Source organism: Desmodus rotundus, chromosome 1 (assembly GCF_022682495.2).
Source record: "Desmodus rotundus isolate HL8 chromosome 1, HLdesRot8A.1, whole genome shotgun sequence".
In the NCBI taxonomy this organism is placed as follows: Eukaryota; Metazoa; Chordata; class Mammalia; order Chiroptera; family Phyllostomidae; genus Desmodus; species Desmodus rotundus.
In genome coordinates, this window is record NC_071387.1 from 124,826,889 (window position 1) to 124,840,586 (window position 13,698).

The 13,698-nt window shown below is 42.5% G+C and overlaps 1 long non-coding RNA gene across 1 annotated transcript; it reads left to right on the forward strand.

The window, feature by feature from the left end:
* The first annotated feature begins 235 nt into the window (after positions 1-235).
* On the forward strand, positions 236-7,203 carry LOC123480850 (uncharacterized). The gene is made up of 3 exons (XR_006656982.1): positions 236-315; positions 6,787-6,884; positions 7,152-7,203. It is a non-coding gene; the product is annotated as an uncharacterized lncRNA (long non-coding RNA).
* Positions 7,204-13,698: the final 6,495 nt, after the last annotated feature.

The window sequence follows — 13,698 nt, forward strand, 5'->3', positions numbered from 1 at the left end:
ACATGTTGTACAAATAAATTAATTGTATTAGACTCTTAACTGTTTCAAGATATCTCTTAAAGTTTACTTGTTCATTTTGTTTGAAAACAAAATTAGATTTCTCATGGGGAAAGTATCACCAGGGTCATTTTATAGACGGAGGTTTGTAGCAAGTGGTAAATAGGAAGGGACCACAGTCCTATAAGCCCATAGGACAAAGCATATCACGTGACCTGGAGAGCCAGGAAAGCTGCTCCGGAGAACCACTACATAACCTGCTGACAAGATAACAGATGAGAAGAGAGGAGAGAATGTTCCAGATAAAGTCACAAGCAGGTACAGCGTCCCGGGCAGGAAGAGATTCAGTGCTAGGGAATTAAAATTGGCTGTGGCTGGAGCACAGGCACAGGGGGAAGTGCAGTGGGAGATGAGGCTAGAGAATCACAGCCAGACAATGCAGAGCCAGGGAGAGATGCTGACGCTGTTTTCATCTAAGAGTGAAATGAAGCCAGTGAAGAGGTGGCTATGGCAATAATCCAAACAATAGATGTTGGCATCTCAGTGGGCAAGGGCCAGATTCCAGATCACACGGCCCTGCAAGCTGTGGTCAGGGTTTAATGGGTGTGGGTTTGGATTGGGTTTGGTTTCTGTTTTGTTTTGCTCAAGTACAATTGGAAAGCCATTGAAAGGTAGCAAATGTTAGAGTGAACTGATCTGACTTGTGTTTCTAAAACAGCAATCTAGCTACTGAAATGAACAGCAAAAGGGCAAGAACTCTAAAAGTGAGGATGACTGGATGATTATTACCCTGGTCCTGAATTTTAGGTGGGTGCTTGGTCATGGTGGTAGCAGCAGAAACAAAAATAAGTAAATGCATTGACAAGAGGAAGTCTCAAAGGTGTCTCCTATGAGGTGAAGGGAGACTTCCTTCCTTTGCACCTTTCTTTCAATGGCAAAGTGAACAACCTCATGTTAATGTCCTGCATAACACAGGCATGGAAACTTTCATGTTCCACCTGCTGTATAAACAAAGGAACGTTCCAGGATACATTGTAGAATCACCCAATCTGTTCCATGGGAGGTGGAGTTCAGAATGATTATCACCTGACATGTTTTGGAAGAAAGGACGACTTAGAGTGTTTTGAAGGAAGCCCCATGGTCATGGCCATGTGATGATGCTCTCAGTTGGACACCAGGGGATTAAGGAACTGATCCTGGGATCCTCAATCAGGGAAAGGTACTGAAGAATTAAAACCACTGCGGCCCGTTACAGAGGAGGACCTCCTCATCCTCCGAATGTCCCTGAAAATAGTGCCTTTTTTCAGAAGAGAAGTCTGGTTTTGATACAGAAACCTGGTACACAAGAAGGAAGCTTTCATGTGGGTTACCTGTTTTGGCTTCTTGTGTGGTTCAATATTTCTCCTCCACTGAGTATATTTACTAAAGATGGAGCCTTGGGAGCTGATTAGAACATCTCTGTCTTCCACACTGGAGCCACAGGGCAGTCAGCCTGCACAAACACCAGGAACCAACACCCACTCAGAACCCCACGCTACACCTCGCTTACACAGATGCTGAGCAAACAACTCCCAATAAGGAGAAACACATGCACTTGGGTAGGTGTCCTTTCTTAAGGGAGAAGTAAGGGAGAAAGTACATCTTGGACACGTTCAGCATACAGGGAGTTAAGCGTTCTGGGCCATCTTCCCTAATGGGTGAGCAGTAAGAGAGTCAAGAAGGTCACCATGGATACATCTGGCTGCATCTGCCCGAGTTATTTGTATTGAACAGATTGCTACAGGGTGTTTTTTTTCTAGTCTCATTATGTGTGTGTAATGCCAATTAAATACAGGAATGAAAATTAAAAAGGAAAATATCTGCCCCTGCTGGGTTTAATCTCATTAGTGCAAAGTCAAATGATTAGTCCAACAGGCAGCAAAGATAGCATTAAAGTTGCAAGTATCTTTTGCATCACAACGAGAAAATGAGTCAGAGTGGCTCACTCTGTTGAAGACACCAGAGCCATTCCTATAATAAGACCGTGTTACGGCTCGGGTAGCACTGTGTCTCTAGACCTAGCTGAACAGCAGGGAGACAACCGTGACATATCCCAAACTTCAAATTCATAGCATAAAATACTGCCAGGCATTCTGAGGACAGGTGTCATATTTCCCTGGGTTGACAGTGAAACCTGAGAGATGCTTACCAATGCTCCATGGCTTACATAATCTTCAAGCATGAGACTTTTTTTCTAATTAACCAAACCAGCCAGCTATAAATTTGCCAGCAGCACTGAATAGCTCTCAGAGAAAAATGCAAAATGGAAAGGTCTGTCCAATGTAAGCCTTAGAGTGCATTTAAAATGAAAGGATTGAGCAGCTGGGAAGTACATCAGCGGACGCTGGTCCTTAGCTAAGCCTCCGGTAGAATACCAATTTTTCCCTTCCTTCAGAAAGTTTGAGAAATGTCAGCTGCAGCTGTTTTGAATCAAGATGATTCAAGAAGAAGTCTTGGAATGAGAGGCCATGCAAAAAATGGCCAAGCCCAGAGGGCTTTCCTCAGTGACACACTGTCAGGGAGCTTTACTTTCCAAGTACTCTTATACCTTATCCTATTATTCTTTCACCCCGAGAAGCAGAAAAAACAAGAATCATGCCAGTATTTCGGGTGGTGAAAGTGGGGCACAGAAACAAACCCCAGGCATATTGATCATCTTTAGTTAATTGCTCCACTGAGCTCGCTGGTCCAAGGAAGCCAGGTACACACACGCCAACATCAATCTAGAAAGACTTCACCAGGTATGAGGCAGGGACACCATGCCCTTCCCTGCTTGGTGCTGAAAAATGAATTACTTTGCCTGCCCAGAAGAGAGAAAATTGGACATTTTTCCAGGCAAGGGCCAGTGAAAAGTCAACTTCCCAATCAAGCAACCTTTAACAGGAGTCCAGAGTTAGACCTCAGGAAGGTCTCTGAATCCCCTAAAATTATATGCAAAAGTATGAAAACGTGTGTGTGTGTGTGTGTGTGTGTGAATTCATGAGGATAACTTTTATCAGATTATCTACCTCCATGATCTGTAAAAGGTTAAGAATCCTGATGTCTACACATGAAAGAACCCCTTGTTATTCTGGAGAGGCTGAGAAGAAAGCTGGAACTGTCTACCTTAGTGTATAGCTAGGAGCAGTGAAGAGAGAAGGGCTCTGTGTGAGGCACCGAGATCCTACACAACAAAACCTCAACATGGTCAGCTCTTCAAAGCAGTGGGAACCCCAGGGGCAGGATACTGTCGAAGGGAGGCAGTGCTCCACGCGGGGAAGAGCACAGACTTAGATGTAGGTTTGCCAATACTAACCATGTGATCTTAGCAAAGGTATTTACTATTGCTTATGTTCAGTTCCTCCTCCTTAAAATGAAATAAAAATGTGGAAAAAATGAAAACAGTCCCATCATTTAGCATTGTTGCAAGGATTCAGTGGCAGGATATAGGTCAAGTGCCCAGCAAATAGAAGACCCTCAATAAATGTGGGTTCACTTCCCCTTCAGCTGTTTAAATGCCTTCAGAAAGGATAATAAGGGAAAAAAGAAAAGAAAGCAGAGAAAAGAAAGGGAGAAAAAGAAAAAGAAAGAAGCAAGGGAGGGAGGGCAAAACAATTGACCCTGCCCCTGGCCGAGAAAAATTGTAAGGATTCAAAACAGGAGGGTTAGCCTGTGGCCTGACAAGAGAATAGAAAAAAGACACAGGGACTTCACAGAGTGAAGCAAGCAGTGGACAGGGCCTAAGGTATCCTTGGCCCAGCCCAGGCAGATGGGAGACTGGAAAGCAGGACTCAAACCCAAACCTTGGGATTCCTGGCCCAGTGATCTTCCCATCATTTCTCCCTAACGCCTGTTCCCACACAGCTTTTGTTTTCATTTTTGTATTCTCTCCCTCTCCATTTAAGTGTAAGGCTAAACAGTTTGTAATTAAATGAGTAGATCTGTTAGTTCTAAGCAACAACACAAGGTAATGTACCTGTATAAAATAATATCCATATCACAACCCAACAATCAGAGCAAAACAAATGAGCCAGCAAAGAGGCTATTAACACCTGTTAATAATGCCACGTGGAATGGCCAACGTACAGTGATTGACACTCTCAGGGGAAGGCTCCTTGCTGAAAGGACACATTACAGGTACCCTTCCTTCCCATCCCAACTTTGGTGGCTGGCAGTAATCTAATACAGCATTTTCCAACACCTCCTGCTTCCTGTGCCTGGATGCCCTCGGTCAGTTCTGATTTTAAACTACAGAGTGTGACAGTCCCCTTGAATTCCTTGCCTGATCAGTGGAAACTAGGAGGTCCTTGACATTGGGCCTCACAGCAGCTGAAGGCCAGCAGCTGCCCATGGGTGGTTCTGACAAGAATCTCAACTTGACGAGGGGAAGAGATGCTGGGAAGCTGACAAGGAGCCCCGGCTTCATGGCTTCTAATGAGTAAAACTAGGGGAAGCCACTGAGATACAGCCCAAGCATGTGCCCACACCCTGTTGGGGTAAATTTATTTTTTATTAAGATAACCAATACTTACACCATGCTAAAATTCATAGTTTTTTATAGAAATAAAATAAAGGTGCAGTTCTCCCTTTCCTTCCTCTTTCCATAATCTGATGGTGATTTGTTTTAACCCAAGCATGTTGGTATACTTTTACTTTATCTGCCAACCTCCAAATATTTCTTACTGGAAACACTCAAATTGACCCATCAGTAGTATAATGGATAAACTGATTACCGTATTTTTCAGACTATAAGAAGCACTTCCCCCCCCAATTTAGGAGGAAAGTGGGGGTGCATCTTATAGTCTGAATGTAGCTTACCTGGCTCATGGAGGGGGGAGGGCACGGTGGTGGAATGGGGTCACAGGAGGCAGGAGCAGGACCACATTTTTTGCTTCAAAATTTGTTTTCCTATTTTCCTCCTCTAAAACCTAGGTGCGTCTTATGGTCCAGTGCGTCATATACTCCGAACAATATAGTATATGTGGTCTCCAGTCAACATCTACTATCCTAGATTATTCAGAGGAACAACAGCAACGGAAACAGCTAATAGCTAAGGTGCCTAGATTTATTAGAAGCAGCATAAGGGTTAGTCACATCCTTTCCTAAGTATATATATTGATCCTTTCCTCTCCCAGCTCATACATTCACATGGACATGTGCTTACCCCACAATTAAAGGGACCGATGTAACTAGTGTAACAGTGTTCATTTTTCTGGTGACTGTCAGAAAAGATGGCAGTGGGACGTTATTTATTTCTCAATGACTGTCCTGGAGACGGCAGAAGGACAGAACCTAATAAGGTTCGGATTGACTAGAGAAGTAGCAGTCTGAAATCCCTGGATTCCCCAAGAACTGGGAAGGAGATAGAGCACGGAATGGCAGGCAGGGTCTGAACCCTCAGTCTCCTTGCCGCGGGTGTGAAACACAAACCAAGGGGAATGGAGGGCAGCCCTACCCCTTGTCCCCACACAGCCTCTGATAATAAGGCAGCCGAGCACCAAGCTTCTTCCCTCTTTCTTGGGCTGCCTTACTCTTGGTACTCTGGTATACCAGAGTACCCAGAATACCCAGAAAATACCCTGGTATACCTGGGTATTTTCTACAAGGGGAGGCAGAGAAATTCACTGTCTTAAATGTTGCTTGGTTTTGTTTTTCAACACAGAACTTTCAGAAAGTTCCATTGGGTCTAAAAGTTCCATTGGTACTTGACAAGGGGCAGATGTGACATGCAATACTTTCTGATTCGGAAATAGATATTCTGAAGGTAAAAGAATATTTTTTCCTATGCACATAGCAGGTGCTAAGGAAATAGCAGCAGTCCTGGTGGGAGGGGAGGTAGCTCTTGCGTGAGAACACACTGATATCAGTACAATTATGATCTGTGGGAGGCAAAAGAAGATCCTTTAGACAGAATTTCAACAGAAGTCCCATACTCAGCAAACCCGCCACAGATTTGCCTCCAACAAGGAAATGAATGTGCCATGCTTGTTCAGCCAAGTAGTAGCAGAGAACAATGAGGTCTCTGTAGACAACTGGGAAATGACCACCCAGGAAATGCCAAAGCAGCTGGGGGGCTTAGACCTCTAATCAACACTCTCAGTCCTTTTTGGAAATCAGGAATAAATTATATGCCAAGTAAATAAATAGACATTTATCCAACATATAGCATTTGGGAAAGAAGCAGAGATCTTAGGAATTAGCCTTGGCCCTCATGTAAGGAATCATAATTATTCCACAGCCACTAAAAAATGTTTCTGTGGTTACAAAGTCAAGCAGCCACTAACAAACAGGCAGCTCGGTGGCCCTCGGCACGATATCATAGCCGAGGGCTCAGGCTTGAGATCGTGACAACCACAAGTACTTCCTGAGCTCATGCTGTAAGGCAGGAGTAATTGGGACTATTGCCAACACATCTTAAACGAGTACTGAACATAAAACTTGAGTTATTACTAACTTATTTACTTCTCACAACAACTTTTATGAGGTAGACCTTATGAGGTGCAGAGAGGTTAAGTAACTTGGCCAAGGTCACACAGCTAGTTAAGTGTCAAGAGAGAGGATTCAAAGCCAGTCTGGCAGTCTGACTCAGGGATGTTCTTTTATCTAATTTACCAGTTTGTGGTCATTTGGTAATACCAAACTTGCATTTAGACCCTATTTAGCATCCTGTTTATTCCTCTAAAGCAATCCTTTCAGAGGATAAACTGTGAGTAACTTCAAGGAAACTGCTTTAAAAAAATCTTATTTCCTAGTCCTGTTTATTCTTCCCAGGAGCACCATCTTCTAGAGGAGGAACATTGGCAATAACCCTACATCAGACACCTGCAGCCATCAGGCCTCAGAATGCAGCATTATTAAACAATCTCAAGGTGGGTTCGTGCTCAAACATTTAATGTTTCATTACCAGCAACTTCAGTCTCTATATAGCCTTCTTTGGAACAAATATGAACATTTTTTCCCCTGAAAGTATAATGTTATGTTTAACGCGTATTGACTACAGCCCCATTTTATCCTACATTTCTTTGATCTGCAACAATGATCTTGAAATAGAAAATGCATGTGCTCACTAGGGAGCTGCAGAAAATTAATTCCAAGCAAATTTTGTCAATGACTGTCACTCCCTCCCTCCCTTAAAGGATTGTTCTGCTGTTGCACAGACACACCATTGAGCATCGCTGTGACAGGAGGTAGGTAACATATTTCTATTTCTCAGGTCTCAAATGTAAAGGGAAGTCAGATATTGCTTAGTATTGTCATAGTTGCATAATTGCTCTTAAAATCCAGCTGTGAGTCGTGTTGCTACACATTCTTACATGTGACCTGAGTCTGTTCTGAGTACATGAATGTAATCTCCTCTGGCTCATTTGTGTGACAGCTGCTCACAGGCCCTGTCATTGTTCCCACTTCAGTTCATTTGCTTCACAGAGAGCCCACGTCTTTGATAAGACTGAGTCACTCCCAGATATGTTCTCCTTGAGGGCAGGAAACCTACAGTTCATCTGTCTTATAAGGTTGATATGCGAATACTATGTACTCACTACATAAAGATCGAATAAGTAAACTGTTTAACTGTGCCAACAATGGGTCCACAGTATATCACCCCTTTCTGCCTAAAAGCCTACGGCAATGCTGCAAATCTGTGTCATGCTTTAGTGCATCCCTCTGTTTCTCTCGCCCAGTGATGTCTTGCTAAACATAAGACAGGGGGCACAAAGTGCACCCTATCAGCCTGCCATGTGATGGTTGCTCGAAACTATTATCCAGGAGCAGGTAAAAGAAGACAGTCATCCGATTACATAATTTTTTTCAAATAATAACTCCTCCGAGTTCACTGACCCAGTTATCGTGGCTCTAGCCCTCCAGATGGGAGTTCAGCTTTCACTCAAGTCAAACTCTCCCAGATCAACCAGGCAAGAGCACAAAATCACAAGCAAACTAAATCCATAGCTTTGACTGACAGTCATGGCTACAATCCTCAGGAAATAAACTCTTATTACAGAGGTTTCAAGGTACCCAAGAGAGAGTCTGTGAGGCAGACGGGAGTGTTCAGGAGGGAAGAGCAGTCAGAAAGGACACTCGACACGTAGGGAACAGATGGGCCTGGGCACTCTCCCCCTGTTTATCCAGGTGAGCACAGACAACTTTCCCGTCTCATCAGTAAGTACAGAGCTTCTGAACATCACTAAAGGCATACTGAAGTATTTAGCTGTTTCATTAAAAAAATGGATTGCACTCAATAATAGGCCCCAGAAAAACCCATGGATTTTTACTTAATCTAAAAGGATTGTTGTCACGGCTCTCACCCAATTATTAATTGATTATCTACAAACAAAGTCCAGAATTGCCATTATTATGCTGAGTAACTATTATACTGTGACTACAAACCCAAGGAGAAATTTGGTCAGTTAAATCTGCATAAGTACAGACATTCACTTTGGGAGTTGAGTCTCAAAAATTTTATTCTAACACCCTAAGCCTCACATACATTCTTCTGGGAGATTAGATTTTACTTGCCCAATAAACCACTGAGGAGCATCTTTACCTTTTCTGGGATCCAGAATGAAATGAAAGCAGAAGAAAATACTGGCTGCGCACTTTTGTTTTAAGCGGCGGCGCCCCTCCAAAGTATTAAACTTACTGAGGAACTACAAAGGGACAGTTTGATATTATGCCATCACCAGTTTTTGGTATCAGGTAATCCTACATAAGCCATCTGGAAATCACCATAATACTTATCAGCATACAGACAGATTTGGGGCTCTTCATGAAGAGGGACATTGTCCGACAGTCTGAGACCTCCTTTTCCCGCTCCCATGTCTGCAACCAAATAGGGAACACCACTGGAGACAGGAGCCCCACCTGTGTCTGGACTCGCAAGGGCAGGTCCATGGAGGAGCACAGATCCCAGTTTGGGACCAAGGGTGGCAGGAACTCTAACAATACTGCCAGCGAGAAGAAAGCAGAACAGTTAATTACCAGGCTGGCTTCTGAACTTAGGGGAAACTTAATAGACAGAAGTAATTGAAATCAATACGCTCATGGTAATTGTGAGAAGAAGAGGGTCATGATAAATTTTAAAATGGAGAAAAATAAGCTCTCTCCATTCTTCATGCCAACCTTACTATCTGGACCACCAGCAAATGTGCACCAACGGGTGGTGTCTCCAGGAACACATAAGAGTGGGGTAGGGAAGAGCATGCGCTGAAGCCCACTGAAAGGAGTTCCTGAGCTCCTGGGCAGTGTGGTCAGAAGCAATCAGAGACACTGCATTTGTGAAGAAAGGGCCATGCTTATGTGAAGAATTCTGATACCAAAAGTAGGAAAAATTTGACCTTTCTTCCAGCTTTTTGACCTTAAGAAATCAATTTAGTTTAATTTCTCTGAGCCTCAGTTTTTTCACCTGTAAAATAAGAGGGCAAAGACATAGAGATCCTTCTTTGAGATCCATTCAGTTCTGTGATTCTGGAATACCGTATCTCAGAGGTGCAGACAAGCACCAAGAATATATGTGTGAAGACACAGATGCAAATAATGGCCATCCCTTTAAAAGATAATGGGTTTTTTTCTGATTTTCCTTGAAAATGGTAGAAGTTTGTCACACTGCATTCTTCATACTAACAAGTGACCTAGAGAAACTGGAGTTTGGTTTTGTTTTCAAAAATATATTTTGTAGACTGATAATGAAAGCTTAAAACCATGTCCCAAAACTTAATTATAATACTGTATTGGGTTTCTCTCTAGATTGTTACAGCACTGTTCATTATAGGGCAGATTCTGGTAAAAGGCAAATCTTCCCAAAATAGCAAAAATTGTTATTGCTAGCACAAGATTCCAGTGTAGCTGAAATAACATTTCACTTCTCCTCTCTTTCAATTTAATAATATGCACTAATGCCAGCTGAGGACATATCATATGCCCATATAATACGATGATAAGAAATGAATTTGATAAATTGTGGCCGTAGGTGACAGAGGGAAAGGTGCTTTTTTTTACTTATTATTTATATTTTAATTGTTAATTTTTATTAGTCATATACACTCATGATAAAACATTTGGAGAATACTAAAAGAGTGAAAAGTTAAGCCTCCTTCTCCTTCCTGCCTCCTAATGTTCCCCCACTGGATGTGCCCCCAGGGGCAGACACTGTCAATCATTCCTCACCTGACCTTCCAGAGTTACAAGTGCTGTGTGTATAGTACTTTCTTTTTTGAAACACAAATGTTAGCATATTTTACCATTATTTTGCATCTTTGTTAACGTAAACTTATTATCTTATATAGTGTGCCTCATCATTACATGCCTCATTATTTTAAAGGCACAGATTTAGTTTTATAGCTAGACATAGTTATATAATTGGTTCCTAACTGATGGGCATTTGTCTCCAATCTATCACTAGTATAGTTTTTGCTTAAGTAAATATCTTGGGACACACCACTCTGTGCCTGTCCGTGCATGAATGTGTCTATGGGATGCATTCGAAAGACAAAATTGCTGGCCACAGGCATATACGTGCATTTGTGACTTTTAGAGATAAGGAAATGGCCTCTGGGAAGGTTGTATCAGTGTACATTCTTATAAGTGGGCGGTGAGAAAGCTGTTTCCCCCATCTCTGTCAATGTAGCGTATTGTCCAATAGTTTTACTTTTTTTTACCTGTATAAGGGATGAAAAAGAATGTTTGTCATTGCGTTCTCTTGATACCCATTTATCGTGAGGGAAGTTGACCATCTCTTAATGTGTTTAACATCTGTCCGTTAGCAGTGGTGACCAGAACACTGTCTCTTGAAGACCTCCAACGCCAGGGAAGTAACTGACCAAGGGCCACAGCTGTTGTCCCCTGCTCCCAGCCAAGAGCTCAGTATGGCAGGCCTATTCCTCGGGACTCCTCAGATGGCAACGTTGGGACTCCCAGCAACCTTGCAGAAGTTTCCCCTAGACTGCTTCAGAGTTTAGGGTGCCTACACTCAAACTTCCTTTCCTCTCTCCTTCACTTAGCATCGGACTCACATTGTGATCTGAGGCCTGTCCCAGCCTCTGCCCACTCCTTCCTCCTTTACTCTCTAGCACATTTCCCCTTGCACATTTAATCCTGTCTTGATACCTACTCCTCAGAGGACCTAGACTAACACAGTAACTCTTCACAGCCTTTCAACATCATTTAATTGTGGCACTGAACTTTTCTTTATTGATTTGTAGGTGTTCCTAATGTAAAAATAGCTTAGCCCTTTTCTGTCACGTGTTGCAATTATCTTTCTTTAGTTGGTCCTAGATCTGTGCCTTAGTTTATGATATTTTCTCCATGTCAAAGCATGTCTAGGATTTCTGAGCAATACGCAAGAGTTTCTATAAAGGTGTAGATACAATTCCCCTTGATCTGGAAACCTAGGGACCAAAAAGTCATAGGCCCAATTCACACCCACTCACAAAGGTGAAATAAGAGGAAGAATGGAAAACCTACAGCAGTTGCTGTTCTGCAGAACTTCTGAAATCCCTCTGGGCAGGAATAGCAAGGGTGCCCCACCCTGGGGGTAGAAATTGCTCCTTAAATAGGTTCCAATTACACTCCATAAGAGGAGCTCTGCATCCATTACCCTTGGTGGCCCTTGGCTTTTTCTCTCCCCATTTTCATCTTTGGAGACCTCTAACACAGGTGCTGAAGAACATACCCTCAATGAGCACTGAGCAGCCTTATCCATCCCCTTCCACCCAAAAGTTGTTTTGGGTCTCCAATAGTCATAGTCTTCCTTAGTGTAGGTCAGTTGTTCTTTTCACAATATCACTCCCCTAAAAACTTAACTTTGTTATTATTTGAGGCCTGTCAGCTCCTTGTGCCGACAGTCACGTCCGTGGTCCTCTCCTAGACATACTTCCTAGACTTACTGGATTTCTCTGCTCTCACACCCCCCTGCTACCACTCCCTTCTCTGTCCTTGTCTCTTCCTCTCTCTGTCTCTCTCTCCCCCTTCTCTTTGCCTCTCTTTTTTCCACATCTCTGCCTCTCCTTCTCTCTATCTCTCCTCTTCTGTCTCTCTCTCATCTTGACTGTGGGTACCGTAGGTCTATCAGGTTACAGAGCCACAACTTTAGTCTCTTCCCTCAGCCACGTTGTCCCATTGAAAGAACTTTTTGGGTACTAGCTCATCTCTTGGACCCTCATCCCAAGACACTTTAATCCATCCAAAAGTTTTAACACATATGATAACCATACTCTTGCTTTGTTATTTGTCATGAGGATGAGTTGTAATCAGCCCTTGTTGCCGAGTCTTCTCTTTTACCAGTTGTGCTTGAGAAAAACTGTCCCTTCCAAGCTCACAAATCTCCAAATTTCTGGACTCCCCTTTTCTTTTAAATTCCTGCTTGCTAAGCACAATCAACAGCAACCAACTAAGACTAAGATTCTGCTTCCCAATCTCTTTTCCCAGAGTTACAAATTTAACAGATAAATTACTTGCCTTCAAAGTAACACTTTTACTAAATATTTTCCAGCTTCTGACAAGTTTCTTTGCTACACAGCAGCTAAACCAATGCCTCCTATTTTATAGTGTTGTTATACCAGCTCCCTCTTTCTAGGTCCTAATTGCTGCATTAGATGGCATAAGGTAGGTCATGCTCTGAGAATGAAATCTCAGTGCCTTAGAAAAAGCTTTTACCCTGGCTCACATGCCATGTTCAGTGCAGGTTGGCAGAGGGACTCTGCTCATCATCATCACTCAGGGATCAAGCCAACAGGGCTTCATCTCAGTGGGCACTTCTACGATTACAGCAGGAAGAAGAAAATGTGGAGAACCATATTCTTTATGCTTCCTCCTAGAAGGGGCACGTATCATGTCCACTCATGTTGTATTATTCTAGTGCGCCATAAGGTCACGCCTATCATCAAAAATGGGGGAACGTAACTACGTTCACAGGCAAGGAGAGCTTGAAGTACTCAGGGAACTACTGGGTCGGCCAAAAAGTTTGTTTAGTTTTTTCTGTACAATGGTTCTACTAGTGCTTAGTTGTCTTTAACTTCATTCAAAACAGTTTTGTTGGATTGCATTGTGATAGCTGCCATATTAGCATGCATTTCAAAAAAAACTTATCAAAATTGGTGAATTTTTGTGCAGCCATTTAAATATTGAAGATGGAAGAAGACACACATTTTTGGTATGTTATCCTTTATTACTTCAAGAAAGGTAAAACACAACTGAAACACAAAAAATGATTTGTGCAGACTTTGGAGAAGGTGCTATGACTGATCAAATGTGTCACAAGTGGTTTGTGATATTTCTTGCTAATTTTCTATTTTGGCCAAATAATTCTGCTGTGGGGCTGTTTTCTACATTGGAAGATGTTTAGCAGCACCTCTGGACTCTACTCACCAGAAGCCAATAGTGGGAGATAGCCAACACTCTCAAAATATCCAAATCAATAAAGTTATTGGTGAAAATGAACAATATGTCTTTTATTTTACAGAAAAAAAATGTAACGGATTTTTTGGCCAACCCAATACAATTACTGTCTCTTTCTGTTCATTCCCTTCCCTTCCTCTGCCTCTCCTCCCCACACCACTTCCTCTTCCTTATCTTCTTCCATTTTCCCTCAGCTAACTATTTCTCCCAAAAGGCTTGATTTAACTTTAATATAACCTTAAGCCCCTTCCCATGCCATCCCCAAGTTCTGTCTGCTTATATGAACAGCCTTGC